The sequence below is a fragment of the Hyaena hyaena genome, unplaced genomic scaffold (genome assembly GCF_003009895.1).
Source record: "Hyaena hyaena isolate Hyena2069 unplaced genomic scaffold, ASM300989v1 scaffold_45, whole genome shotgun sequence".
Lineage (NCBI taxonomy): Eukaryota > Metazoa > Chordata > Mammalia > Carnivora > Hyaenidae > Hyaena > Hyaena hyaena.
In genome coordinates, this window is record NW_024080677.1 from 242517 (window position 1) to 257171 (window position 14655).

The following is a 14655-nucleotide window of genomic DNA, read 5'->3' on the forward strand; positions in this document are numbered from 1 at the left end:
GGAAGAAAGGAAATGGCCAGAAACCCAGGATCCTCAAATCCTGACCTCTCATAGCCCTCTCCCTCATGTTTTCCATTCTCTCTGAAGGGGTTCCTCAGGGATCCATAGGCAGAAAACAAAGTCACATGGTTTATTACCAGGAGTGTTTTATTCCAAACCCCAGTACAATTCTTTGTGATTTCATTTATCTACACTTGAAGTAGAATATCTTTTTCATCTTAGCCCCAGGAAGCTTTTTGTGAGTGTCAGGGCGTACATAGCCTTCTATAAAAATCTTTCAAATAAGGCAAATATGATATAAAAATATTTACAAGTTAAATATTACTGTTTTGTAGCCATATAATGGACAATATAGTTTTCCATCTTTCACCAAAGTACTAATACGTGGATACCTACCTCTGTGATAAATGCACCTTAAGCTGTCAGTCATCTTTCACATCTACTTGGTTTACGTTCTAATTTTTTTTTTATAAAATGAAAATAAGAAATCTTTTTTTAATGTTTATTTTTGAGAGACAGAATGCAAGTGTGGGAGGAGCAGAGAGAGAGGGAGACACAGAATCCAAAGCAGGCTCCGGGCTCTGAGCCGTCAGCACAAAACCCTTCATGGGGCTCTAACTCATAAACTGTGAGATCATGACCTGAGGTGAAGTCAGAAGCTTAACTGACTGAGTCACAGAGGTGCCCCCAAAATAGTAAATAGTAAATCTTTACAGTTATAGATCATCAGAAATGGGAGTGTTTGGTGACTGTCAGACAATTCTGGATATTAGGATCAGTGCAGAGCCTGGCAAGATGGAGAGAGAATTCACTGAAGGTTACTTTCAAGTTTCTGTCACATACTAGCTTGGGATATCATGTCCCAAACTGGAACGCTAAATGTTTAAATTTGGGAAACAGCAGGAAGTAGATTAACAATCCACTTTCAGGTGCTTTAATTCTTAATGTATTTATAGTCTTCTGCTCTGGCATTTGGATGTGTTTTTTAAAAAATGCTCAATTATATATTATTGATTTGTTTTCCATCTGGGAGAAAAAAATAATCAAATTTTGGGAAAGATCCAAATTCTTGATGACAATGCTGGCTTCACCGTAATTCAGTCTTCTTAATAAATCTGATATATTTTTGTAAACATTAAAAATTATATTTTATCTCTAGGATGATAGATTCAAGGCATCCAGCTACTGACTAGAATGTTGAAACATTCCATTTGAGCAAGTCACTTAAAATGGTAGAGGTGGTTTTTGCTGATGTAAACAGTGCCATGAAAAAAAGTTGTATTTCATACTTTATTCAATCACTCAGGCGTAAGCACCTTTCCTCTCGAGAGTCGGCAAACTTATGTAGAGTGAGTCTCATACTTGTTGCCTCTTTCTTTGAACAGCAGGCTGAAGAGACATATCCTCAGGGTTTACAATGGAATCACAGTCACCGAATCAAGATCTGTAGGTATATTGCTGATTACCACCTGTTCTCTAGGAATAAGCTGGTGTGTGGACTGGCATCCAGGAGCAGTCTCTTCCATTCCTATGGAAAAGCCCTTTTTTGTGGCCCACGTAGCTGGTGCATCTTCAGTTCTGACCCCAATGAGCCATTTCTAGTTTACCTTGTGACTCACAAAAACAGGTGTTAGTTATGAGAAATCTCTCTTCTTTAGTGTGTGCTTTTAGAGAAAAACATAATCAGAAATTATTGGGTACATTTCCTTATTTAAACTACCTTTGCCAAAAGCAGATCTATACTCTGCTCAAAATAATGTTACCACTCACTGTAAAGTGTGGCATCTCTAAGCATGCCCATGGGATGCTGGCTGCTCAATCACATCATATGTCATTGACAATCTGTAATATCTAAAAGGTGCTATTTAGTAAGTTTGTCAAGAACTCATTCTGTTTCTTCTCCAAATAAAATATCGGTAATGACTTTGTCTCTGATTTTACATTCTTGAAATAGAGGGACATACTTTTCTGTGTTATAGGTATTGAGAATTACTCATTTTGATGCCTGAGTAATTTAAATGCATGAGTAATATTATCTCCTGTCTAACTTTAATGACAAAATTAATCAGTTTGCTATTCCAAAACATTATTTTGAGCTCATTCCAAGAAAATGTGATTGGTTTACCAAAGAGGCTGCTGTTGTTTCAGAATGATGTGAAAATCTTTAGTGGTTTCATGCCACTAAATGACAGTTTCATAGACAACAAAATTGGGGACAGGGACAAATGGGTCCCTTGTCCAGTAATAACTGATTTTCAGGTTTCCACTCTTTACTTCCTATGTAGATTTCCCTTTTCCAGATGCTTGTATAAAATTAGCACACCTTCAGATCATACCTCAAGATCATAAAAGCCATATATAAAAGGCCCAGTGCTAACATCATCCTTTTTGGATAAAAACTGAGAGCTTTTTTCCTAAGGTTAGGAACATGACAGGCATGTCCACTCTTGCAATCCTAGCCACTTTCCATACTTTGGAAACATAAATACTCGGCATCACAAAGAAATAAAAGGCATCCAAATTGGCAAGGAGAAAGTCAAACTTTCACTCTTTGCAAATGACGTGATACTCTTTACGGAAAACCCAAAAGACTCCACCAAACAACTGCTAGAACTGATCCAGGAATTCATCAAAGTCACAGGATATAAAATCAATGCACAGAAATTGGTTGCATTTCTGTACACCAATGATGAAGCAACAGAAAGAGAAATCAAGTAATCAATCCCATTTACAACTGCACCCAAAGCCATAAAATACCTAGGAATAAACCTAACCAAAGAAGTGAAAAATCTATACATTGAAAACTACAGAAAGCTTATGAAACAAATTAAAGAAGACACACAAAAAAAGAAAAACATTTCATGCTCATGGATTAGAAGAAAAAATATTGTTAAAATGGCAATACTTCCCAGAGGAATCTACATATTCAATGCAAATCCGATCAAAATCGCACCAACATTCTTCACAGAGATAGAACAAAAAATCCTAAAATTTGTATGGAACCAGATTGCCAAAGCAATCCTGAATAAGAAAAACAAAGCTGGAGGCATCACAATTCCAGACTTCAAGATGTATTACAAAACTGTAATCATCAATTTGTGCACTTAGATCAATGGAACAGAATACAGAACCTAAAAATGGACCCTCAAATGTATGGCCAACTAATCTTTGACAAAGCAGAGAAGAATATCCAATGGAATAAAGATAGTTTCTTCAGCAAATGGTATTGGGAAAACCGGACAGCAACATGCAGGAGAATGATGGACTACTTTCTTATACCATACACAAAAATAAACTCAAAATGGATGAAAGACCTAAACAGAAGACAGGAAGCTATCAAAATCCCAGAGGAGAAAGTAAGTAAAATCCCTTTTGCCTAGGGTGCAGCAACTTCTTACTCAACAGGTTTCTGGAGAAACAAAAGCAAAAATGAACTATTGGGACCTCATCAAGATAAAAATCTTCTGCACAGTGAAGGAAACAATCAGCAAAACTAAAAGGCAACTGACAGAATTGAGAAGATATTTACAAATGACATATCAGACAAAGGGTTATTATCTAAAATCCATAAAGAACTTATCAAACTCAACACCCAAAAAAATGAATAATCCAGTGAAGAAATGGGCCAAAGGCATGAATAGACACTTCTCCAAAGAAGACATCCAGATGCCTAACAGACACATGAAAAAATTCTCAACATCACTCATCATCAGGGAAATACAAATCAAAACCACAACGAGATATCACCTCATGCCAGTCTGAATGGCTAAAATGAACAACTCAGGCAATGATAGATGTTGGTGAGGATGCAGTGAAAGAGGATCTCTTTTGCATTGCTGGTGAGAATGCAAACTGGTGCAGCCACTCTAGAAAATAGTACTGAGTTTCCTCGGAGCCTGGAGCCTGTTTCAGTCTGTGACTCCCTCTCTCTCTGACCCTCCCCTGCTCACGCTGTTTTTCTCTCTCTCTCTCTATCCTAGAAAAAAAAAAAAAAAATCCTGAGCTTAGGGGCGCCTGGGTGGCTCGGTCGGTTAAGTATCCGACTTCAGCTCAGGTCATGATCTCACGGTTCGTGGTTTCAAGCCCCGCGTCGGGATCTGTGCTGACAGCTCAGAGCCTGGAGCCTGTTTCAGATTCTCTGTCTCCCTCTCTCTCTGACCCTCCCCTGCTCACGCGGTCTCTATCTCTATCTCAAAAAAAAAAAAAATTCTGAGCTTAGGTGAAATGGCAAGTCAAGAGTGCGGGTGTTCAAAAGTAGGGGCGAGGCTGTGTGTCTAGGAAAGCAGCCATTTGAAACGGGTGGACAGAGTCCCACAGTACACCCCATCTGTGTTATCACGTTACCCCTTATGCCTAACACAATGGATCTGGTCAGTGCGATTAGTGAACGGCTCACAATGCACTACAAATCCAAATGGTAAAACTCCCTCTCTCTCTTTTTTTTTTTTTTAATTCTTTTTACATCTAACCATTTCCAGTCGGTTTTCCTCAAGTGAGGTACATTCATACACTCTGGCGCATTCGGCAGTAAATGAAGCTGAAGTAGCCTGCACTTTTTGTTATTTTCTTGAGGAAAACTGATGACCTGGGAAATTGGTCCATGATTAATGGGCAGGTGTTGTGCCTACTCGGTGGAAATACTCCAACCCTGTGGCGAGCAGACATTAAATCAGAGCTTTTGAATGCCAAGTATCATCTCCCCACCAGTACTCTGTTTTAGTTAAGGAGATTCAACCACTTTAATAAATATTCACTGGGCGCCAATTATGAGCCAGACCCTAGGCCAGGTACTGTAGTTAGGAAAATGTATTTCACAGTCTTTGTGACAGATGTATACGGCTCACTCTATTAGAAGACAAAAGTCTACCAGTGCAAGGAGAAAGGGATAAACAAAAGCTGCTAGAGGGAGGGCTGGTGGGAGGGGTTGCGACACTTTCTAGCTTGGGTCATTTCCTTGAGCGCCCTGGGAGGGGCTTGAATGAGATAATAGTGCTTGGAAATTACAGGGTCTTAATGAACTACTTTCCCTCCCTCCCCCCTTCCTCCTTCCTTCCGTACTATAAACATATATATATATATATTTTTTTTAATGTTTTATTTATTTTGAGAGAGAGAGAGAGAGAGCAGGGGAGGGGCAGAGAAAAGGAGAGGGAGCGAGAAAATCCCAAGGAGGCTCTGTGCAGTCAGTGCAGAAAGCTAGCTGGACACAGGGCTCGATCTCACAAACCCTGAGATCATGACCTGAATCAAAATCAAGAGTCAGACACTTAATTGACTAAGCCACCCAGGTGCTCCCATACTATAAACATAGTGTAGGCAGGGATTGAGTCTTATGGTCACTCTGCTCTATATATCTTTTCTAGGGCTTTGCTTTAATTATGTTCAATAAATATAAACGTGGATGGGCTAGTTCACTGTGGTTAGGGAAGAACCAAAAATGACCCCCCCTAAAAAATGCTGACCTAAGCACTGTTGGCAAAAGACAAATAATCAGGTACAAAGGCCCACTAGAGGCACTTAAGCAGATGGAAAGGATGGACTCAATGAAAGTACAACTGTAAGTTATCAACATGAGTTAGTATTATCCACTCTTCTGTCGGTGCTTGGCCAGCTGCTAGTACTGAGAGCTCACTAACAATGTGTAATCAGAAATGACATTTTCCAGCAACTCTGCAATTTGGAGCATGCATTCTGCCACAGTTATCAGTGATAATCCCTATCTCTCTTCATCCCTGTCTCCTTCTCTTGAGGTTTTGAGTGAATCTCGGTCATTTAAAGTGAGACTTCCTAATGTCATCAGGTTATCCAAATAGAAGAATTTGTAAAAGCTGGAAAGGGAAAGTTTTAGGCCAACAATCATTGTTATTATTATTGTTTTTAATCTATAATACCAAACAATAAATCTGGCCGATTTTACCTTCAGAATAAACTCATTTTAGGACCAGCATTTACAGACCAGATTTTTTCAGAGTTGGCTAAGTGCCAAGAGTCTAGGAGGGTATCATTCCTCTGAAGCCCATGCCAGCCTGGATTATCCACAGAAATCCTTATAGAAAACCAGTCAAAGCAACTCCAAACAAAAAGGCAGGCTATAGTTAATCTCTTTTTCATAAGACTAGTATCCTAATTATTTTTTGAGGCCAACATTTAGCTCTTCCAAGTTGCATTTTTATAAAGCTATACAACCTGATTTAAAAAAAAAAAAAATTCTTACTGACAAGACCGGGGTCTGAAATCTACCCCTTTTGAGTGCAGCATTCAGCATATATTTGGCCTGCAGTCCCATCTCAAACCTGGGTAGACCCTCTAACACCCTGGGTGGCTGGGTTAGAATCTTGCAGTAACACCCTCACTTCCTCCCACACACACCTTTACTCCATTTCTGACCTTGACAGTGCTCAGTTCCTCTGGCCCACCATTCAGTACTCCCCTTTCCCAGCTGCCTTGAATTATTTATGCATTTGTATTCCTGACCAGAATGTAAGTTCTTTGGAGGGCAGAGACCATGTCTCATTCACCTTTATATTCCCTAATTGCCCTCTACACAGAGATATTGAACGATGATAAGCATTTGGTGAAAAAATATTCAGAAAAGTAGTCCAAATCATTTACTGTGAGTGAGCATCAGATTCCCAATTATACAGCCAAGTGTTTATTGTCAACTATTTTGCCATTTGAAAATTATTCCTACTTTAAATTATTGTTCTAGTTTGAAAAACATTCAGAATAGAAACTAATCTGAGATCATATATATATACATATATATATATGTATATATATGTATATAATTCAAGGTGCCTTCAAAGAAAAATTATTTTGAAAACAATTTGGTATTTGCAATCTGTACTAACAAGATAATGTTAAATTGCTATAAGCAAATCTCATTAGGTAGAAGTAAATCCCTAATTAGTTTAAAACTGTAACCTGTTAAGCAAATTATAATATTTATGTCATCAGATAATACCATACTGAAGAAAAATTACCCGTGTTAGCCAGATAAAAGTACAGCATGTGTTATTCAATTTCAGATATTTAAGATATTAGAGTTGAAATCTGCCTTCGCATTAAGGTAGCACAGGAGTTGGGAATTCACAGGCTGCAGGGACCAAACCAGAGACCTCAGTGCTTCTCAGTGGGTCGGTGAGGACGGAGAAGCAGGGCCTCCTTGACTAAAGGGAAAGGCTGTTGGTAGCCCTACCTTATGGTTGGAGAGAAGGGCTCAGTATTGTCCTGAAAGAAGAGAAACTGCAAGTCTTCAGATTTGTGGGAAGCATTTTGAGTTTCCAATAGCTTCAGATTTGGAAGGAGGGCCGGGGTAAAAACCAAGTGTTGGTTAAAGAAAACATACCTTGTAGGGCAGACTTAATTCTCCAGGTCATCAGTTCCTAAGTAAAACAACAGATCTTTAAGGTGCCCTCTGACTCTGAGATTCTGATCCTGTTGCCTAGCACATCATTTAATTCGCAAGAATTCTATCTTATTTTATACTGGTTGCTTCCTTTCTTACTCTTACTAAACTTATCAAGACATTATGTAAATAAAACATTGGAAGCTTTTATTTAAAAGGGGGAGAAAAAAGATGTTCCCAGAGAGCCACTGATGGGCAAAACACCAAATCTCAAGCACCGTCGTGGAGTCACTCACAGATTTTCGTCTCAACATTGTGTATCTCTGCTGGGCTGGGTCAAATATTGCAACTGTGAAATGACGTTTGGAAAGGAAAAAAAAAAGCTGAAATGGGATGCCTTATACTGTCTACAACTCACATTTTGTTTGGATCTTTGTCAGAGATATCACAACTATAGGAAGGATGTACCCAAAGAAGCCTCGTGGCTTTCACCCAAGAACCATTAATTTGTCGGGACTCATTTGCTCCTCCACACTCAGACTGATAGCGCTGTATCTAGAAGCAAATGTGAAAGAGCAGTCGATGTCTTATAAACGCAGTTATATTCTAAAGCCACATTATTATCTTAGCCGATGGATAATTGTTTCTATTTACGCATATATGTAAAGTGATGGCCAGTGTTTTCTCTGGTGTCTTGGGAAGTTCATATGCTAGAATCCAGGAAAGAAACTCTGAGGCTTGATCTGAGATCATGAATTAGCTTGAGTGTTGTGAATGATTTGACTAGTCGAGTTAGTTTGGAAAAACAGCTAGATGTCAAAAATGTCTTCACCCTTCCTTCAAATGATTCAGATCATGCTTCTAGACATCTCTCTTACAATACAGCAACTTCTCCTAGCATCCCTGCGTGTTCCATACTTTCCACGGAACCAGTGTAATTCAGGAACTGTGTAACTTAGCATCCTTTCAGTCAGCAGTCTCTGGGCACCCACTGCCAGAAGGCTCTGCAGTGAGCACTGAGGAGAAGGAAGTAGACACATTTGTCCTACAGCATCTCGGAGAGCGATGAGAGATCTCTGGAATGGAACACAAAGCCCTTGACAACTTCACCCTTCTTCATTCACGATGCCTACCAGGTGCCTGGCTGTGGTGGAGAAAACAGTGATGCCTTTGTCTTTATGGGACGTAAACTGTCTCATAAAAGTAAACAAATGATAAGTTCAGAATACACGAAACTAAACAAATCACAGAGGCCATTTCAATTCAGTAAAGGGCTATAAGGAAATGGCTTATCTCTTGTCATTACCCGCCCCCTCCCCTTACATTTTATGTTCTGTCAAACTGCGACTGCGTGTCAGTCTCTGGACACAGCCCATGGTTTCATGCCTTGGTTTCCTTCCATATGTTAGTCTCTCCCCCTTGGACTCCCATGATCTGCCACTTGTCTGCTCGGCAACGCTCGTTCGTTTCTTCAAAGCCATCCAGATCAGCATCTCTTGGGCTCCACTTCACAATCTGTCAGCCCACCCGTCTCTCATGTCAGTTTCTGCAGTGGTGCCCTGCAGGCTTTGACCAGCTTCACACAGTTACGATCTGAGAGTGCCTTGCCTCTGGCACCCACTTGTGCCTCTCACTTCGAAGCTCAGTGTTCACACACACAGAATCCACAAGTAACACAAATGAGGAACAAACCCTGTGTGATCCTGAAACAACTCCTTGGGGGGATCTTCTAAAGAAAAAAAAAAGTAGATGAGGAAAGGAGGGAAGAAGGGAAGAAGGAGAAAAGGGGGAGGAAGAGAAAGAAGTATGCACACAAATAACTATAAGGCAAGATGCCATAAGAAAGATACTGACCCAAGATGTATACTGAGCATTGAGAAAAGAAATCAAAGAGCAGTACTATGAATCCAGTGTGATAACAGATGTTAACCAAACACCACAGTAAAACAAAAGTGACAATTAGTCATTAGTAAATGTTATTGACTGGCTACAAATTCTAGTTCTAAAAGAAAAGCCATCATCCTATTGTGAGTATATCCGATCTAGTGGGGGTGGGGGGAGGTCAGAGAACAGGGAAGGATAAAAATGATCAGTTTTGAGGATTTGCACAATGTGGAGAAATTCCTAGTTCTACCTTCTTGGGAGCTGTTTCAGAGATGGCGCCGTGACAGAAAGTCTGAGCCAGTAAAGAGATGTGGAGATGAGCAGAAGTTATTTAGGACTTTATCTTAAGTGATATCCCAGTGCTATAAAGCAGGGCAAAAATTTCATAATAGCCAGCAATTCCATATGAATTCAGATGCTTTTACTGTCTTGGTAAAAACAAAAAATTGCTTCTCTTATTATTTTTCAGGCTTTGATTTTTTTTTTTTTTGGTACATTAAAAAAGAACTTGGGGCTCCTGGGTGGCTCAGTTGGTTAAGCATCCAACTTCGGCTCAGGTCATGATCTCACAGTTCATGAGTTCGAGCCCCATGTCAGGTTCTGTGCTGACAGCTCAGAGCCTGAAGACTGCTTCTGATTCTGTGTCTTCTTCTCTCTCTCTTCCCCTCCCCCACTCACACTCCATCTCTGTCTCTCAAAAATGAATAAATGTTTAAAGAAATTTAAAAAAAGTAACTTGAATGTTTTGGCTCTGAGCATCTACAGTGAATGAAAAAGCTGTGAATTTTTTAAGTAATAAATGTCCAACATATGGAGGAGCCTCTGGCAGTGATTCTCACATATTATTGACACAATAAACGCCAACGAGCTTGTGAAAATGCTGATTTCCAAGCCATAGACCATTCCTTCTGCATCAGAATTCCTGGGGTTATATTGTTAATATTTACTTCACGTTGTAACGGTACAGTCTGAATCCTTGACATTTTGAAAAACATTGGCTTAGATCAACAAGCAAAATTAGTGTTCTTCTAAAGTATACCTGTGTGCATATGTGTGTGTGTATTAGTCTGCTAAAAGTAAGCATGTGTAAAGACCAACAGCTAATAACGTTTACCATTCATCATAATTAGTCAAGGAAAGGAAATACTTCTAGTTCCAAAGAAGACACATAATCTGCTTTGACTCTACCATTAAAGGACAACTGTTCATTTTAAAATATTAGTCTAATCAGATAGGATGCAAATTTGAAAAAAAATATCTTTAATTGTAAAATAAATATTGATCATTGTGTTGCAAAAGAAAAAAAAAAGCCAAAGCAGTAAAAACTCTGCAAAGTATTACCCCTGCAAAAAAGGATAAGCATAATGTAAGTTTTTGTTTATTTTTACTCTGTAGTTTGCCATTTGAACTGTGAAAGCTTTTGTATTGTGTTTTTTAAATGTTCCAGAATTCTCCAGTCTGCGATGTCTGCAAATCACAGACCCTATGAAGGCTCTCATATTATACTCATCTGTGGGAAGTCCGGACTTGAACACACCTACTCTTCCCAGGGAGTTCTGAAAGCCCCTGGGAAATGCCTAGGTGTTCCCACTCCAACCAGATTGTGGTCGGCCACTCCAGTGACCTTTCAGGTTCTTACTTTGGAACACCTCTTCTTGCAGCCCTGAGAACACTTTGCTCAGTTGTTCAGACCATCGCTGGTGTCGTTCCACTTCACAGACCACGAGAGCTGCGACCACACTAGAGCAATTAAAGGACTTTACTAAAGGCTTGTCAATAATTGGAGGAAATCACATCACATATAATTTATACATGGATATGCTGCTCTTAGAAAGAGACTATAGTTCTAAGATCCTCATCGCTGATCCCCTATGATGCAACTTCTTGTTTAGCTGCATGTGGTCTTGATGTTTTAAAGGTCAGCCAGGCTATTGAATCTCTGGGGGGCAGCTGTGATAAGAGGCAGCCTGTTTTCTCCAATGGGAGTCCCCATGTCTTACCCCTTTCTCCAGAATCCTAGCCCCATCTCCTTGAATCCCCAAAAGAAGATAGGTTCTCTCCCCACCACCAATATAAATCCCATCTCCCAGTCATTCTTCCCTCCTCCAGGATGACCTCATTGGGAATGTAATTTCCCTTGAGAGGGAATCCCATCTTTATTACATGCATCCCATGCTCTTAGCCCTTTTGACCCAAAATAAATCAGACCATAAGATACCTTGTAATTTCTGTAATTTTTATCAATATATGTCTAAAATGCACTTAGCATCAGTATAATTTTCAAGGTCTAGGTTATTTCATCTTAAATAACCCCATCTATCAGACTTTAGCTCTTCAATTTGCTTCAGCAACAATATACTTCCATTTCAAGACCACTCTCCAGTATGATGCTATGTATGACCAGGCTAACACAACCTTCTAAGTCTTTTGAGATTTTAACCTGATCTCCTGTGAGCAACAATTTGAATAAAGCATTCACGTCTACCAAGACCAGCAATACATATGCAAGAATAAAACAAATTTACATAATTTGGAGTGAGAAAGATCTATTAAAAAAATAAATCCTATTTATATTATTAACCAGAAACTCAATCGCTTGATCTGAAGCAGCAGTATTTGGGCTACTAAATGACACGTGAAGAGACTTATTCAATAATATTGCATGGATTCCTGTCCTATCTAGTGGTGGGACACTCGCTACAAGCTAAGAAGATCCCCTCCAGGGTAGTTCCAGCCTCCATCCCTGAGAAAGCAGAAATACTCTGCATCTTAAAAATAACATTTTTTTCCAGTTCCTCTTTGTCAGACGGTTTCAAAAAAGGTCTATATACATCTTCAAAAGATGATTCTTTTCTTTGTTTATTTTGTTGGTTCGTTTGGTTTGTTAATTTGGTTTAGCTTTGATCTAGGAAGTGCATCCAAGAGGTGGGATGATTATCTAGGCAAATTTCTTCTTTAAGCTGTTGTGCTAATTTAGCTCTCCAGAGTTAATCTTTCTTTGTCTCCCCTTTCCCAACTGTTAAATGAGAACAAGATAATACTTGCCAAGTGCGGATTAATCCATGTAAAGCATTAGTCAAGTGCTAAGTAGTTTTGTTCTTGCTACTTATCTTCAATAAGAAATTATCTTAATGCTGTGTTAGGTGACAGTAATTTGTTGAGGACTGGTGAGAAATAGAATAGTAACACATGAAACTGCCATGTAACAGTAATAAAACATCATGGTCCATGTCTTATAGATTGCATATTTGGATTGGATATAGATTTTGGAACTCTCTGATATGCTGAGAGTGATCTGACATTTAAATTAATGAGATTACTGATTAGCAAAAAAAAAAAAAAAGACATTACCTTGAAAGTTTTGTAAGTTTCCATTCTTGGTGGAATAATGAGTTGAAATTTGAAATATTCCTTTTATGGTTCAGTTCATATCTCTCTTTACATTTTCTCTTTCTCTCTCTCTCTTTCTCTCTCAGTGTAGAGCCCTGGTGTTGCAGAAATAGGAAAATACCAATGTACAAAAAGCTCTAAACTTCAAAAACTGTGGTTTTGGTACTCACAACTGATGTATTTCCATTTTTTTCCTTGCTTCATACGACTGTATGAAGTGAGTGTATCCTTTGCCATGTTAGTCTAAATTAATTTTTAACTCCCTTTTTCTATCTACATGACATTCAGTAAAATAGAATTCAGAATAAATATATAGTATGGACAAGTAAAATTTTACTGATCGCATAGTTCCCAATGAAATTAAATTAAAGATTGGAAGTAAATTTAAAACGTGGATGAGAGAGGCACCTGGGTGGTTCAGTCCTGTAAGCATCAGGCATTAGCTCAGGTCCGGCTCAAGTCATGATCTCACTCTCATGAGTTTGAGCCCCACGACAGGCTCTGTGCTAACAGCTCAGAGCCTCAAGCCTTCTTGGGATTCTCTGTCTCCCTCTCTCTCTCTGCCTCTGCCCTCCTCCACTCATGCTCTCTCTTTCAAAATAAATAAACATTTTTTAAAAACGTGAATGGGAACAGAATCAACACTATCTACATTCTGAATTCCTAGAGAACACAGAGAAGCCCTCCTTATTATATAATTTTATTCCCAGAAAGAAAGTCTTTCTTCCATTTTTTTTTGTTCTTTCTCACCCATGCAATTCAGAAAACAGTGTGCTAGTGCTTACAGATAAAAAGGAGTAGCTTCTATGAGACTAAAGTATACAGTTGTTCCCTGCTAAAAACACAACAACTATAAAAGCCAAATAAAATACACCACCGTAGATGCAAAGCACCAGGGAGCCACAGAATCAGCCATGACGGAGGGGTCACGATGACGGAGAGACACTTCGGAGGAGCCCAACACACAATCTTCCCCTGAAGCATTTGCTGATTGCCAAATTGCACACGTGTGGGGAGACCAGCCACAAAGCAGCTGCTCAAAGTGCTAACCAGAGTGTCTGGCAGCCTTATTGGATTGGAGAGCATTATGGACTTGTTGGCTGTGAACCCTCAGAGTTCATATGTCAAAGGCCTAGTGCTTTTGGGAGGAAATGAGGGTTCAAATAAGTCATAAGGTAGGGCTCTTGTGATGAGATTAGTGACCTCATAAAAAGAGAAGGAAAAATATTTCTTTTTTTCTTATGATGGACAGAGGAAAGACCATGTGAAGACATAAGCAGGAAGACAGGTGTTCGCAAGCCAAGAAAAAAGCCTTCACCTCAGTCCCGCCATGCAGGTATCCTCATCTCTGACACCCCGCCTTCAGAACAGTAAGAAAATAAATTTCTGTTGTTTCAACCACCAAGTCCATGGTATTTTATTATGGCAGCCTGAGCTGACCAAGACAGAAGGAAAAAACAAATGGGAGTTTAAGGTCTGTCAAAGAGAAGGAGACCTTGAATGTGTCCAAGGCTTTTGGTTGGGATAGCTGAAGAGTAATGTCCCGGATATAAACTAAGAATAGACATGCTGTCAAAAAGCCTGAAGCACAACCTTAAAACATTTCGAACCAATCTGGACCACTATGATCTATTTGTTTATACTATACTGCCACTCAGAAGAAAAGTAAACCTTCCCTGAAGAAAGATAAACATCATGCAGAGATGCAAAGATTTTGTAGTTTCTTTATATATAATATTCAGCATTCACCTAAGGTATCAAGGATAAAGCAGACATACCAAGACAAAAAAATAATAAAACTAAAAACTCAAAGTTAAGGGTGGGGGTCCGGGGCGGGCAGAGAAACGACAGACCTTAGGCTACCTAGATGTTGGAGTTAAGAGGAAAAGACCTTATTATTTATTGTTATGTAGAATAAAATAGAGGAGGAAAAGATAAATTACATGAAAAGATGAAAAAATTTCTTTGAAACACAGAGAAAAAATAAGAATGGAAAATAAAGAAAAGACTATAAGAGAAATATGAGACAAAGT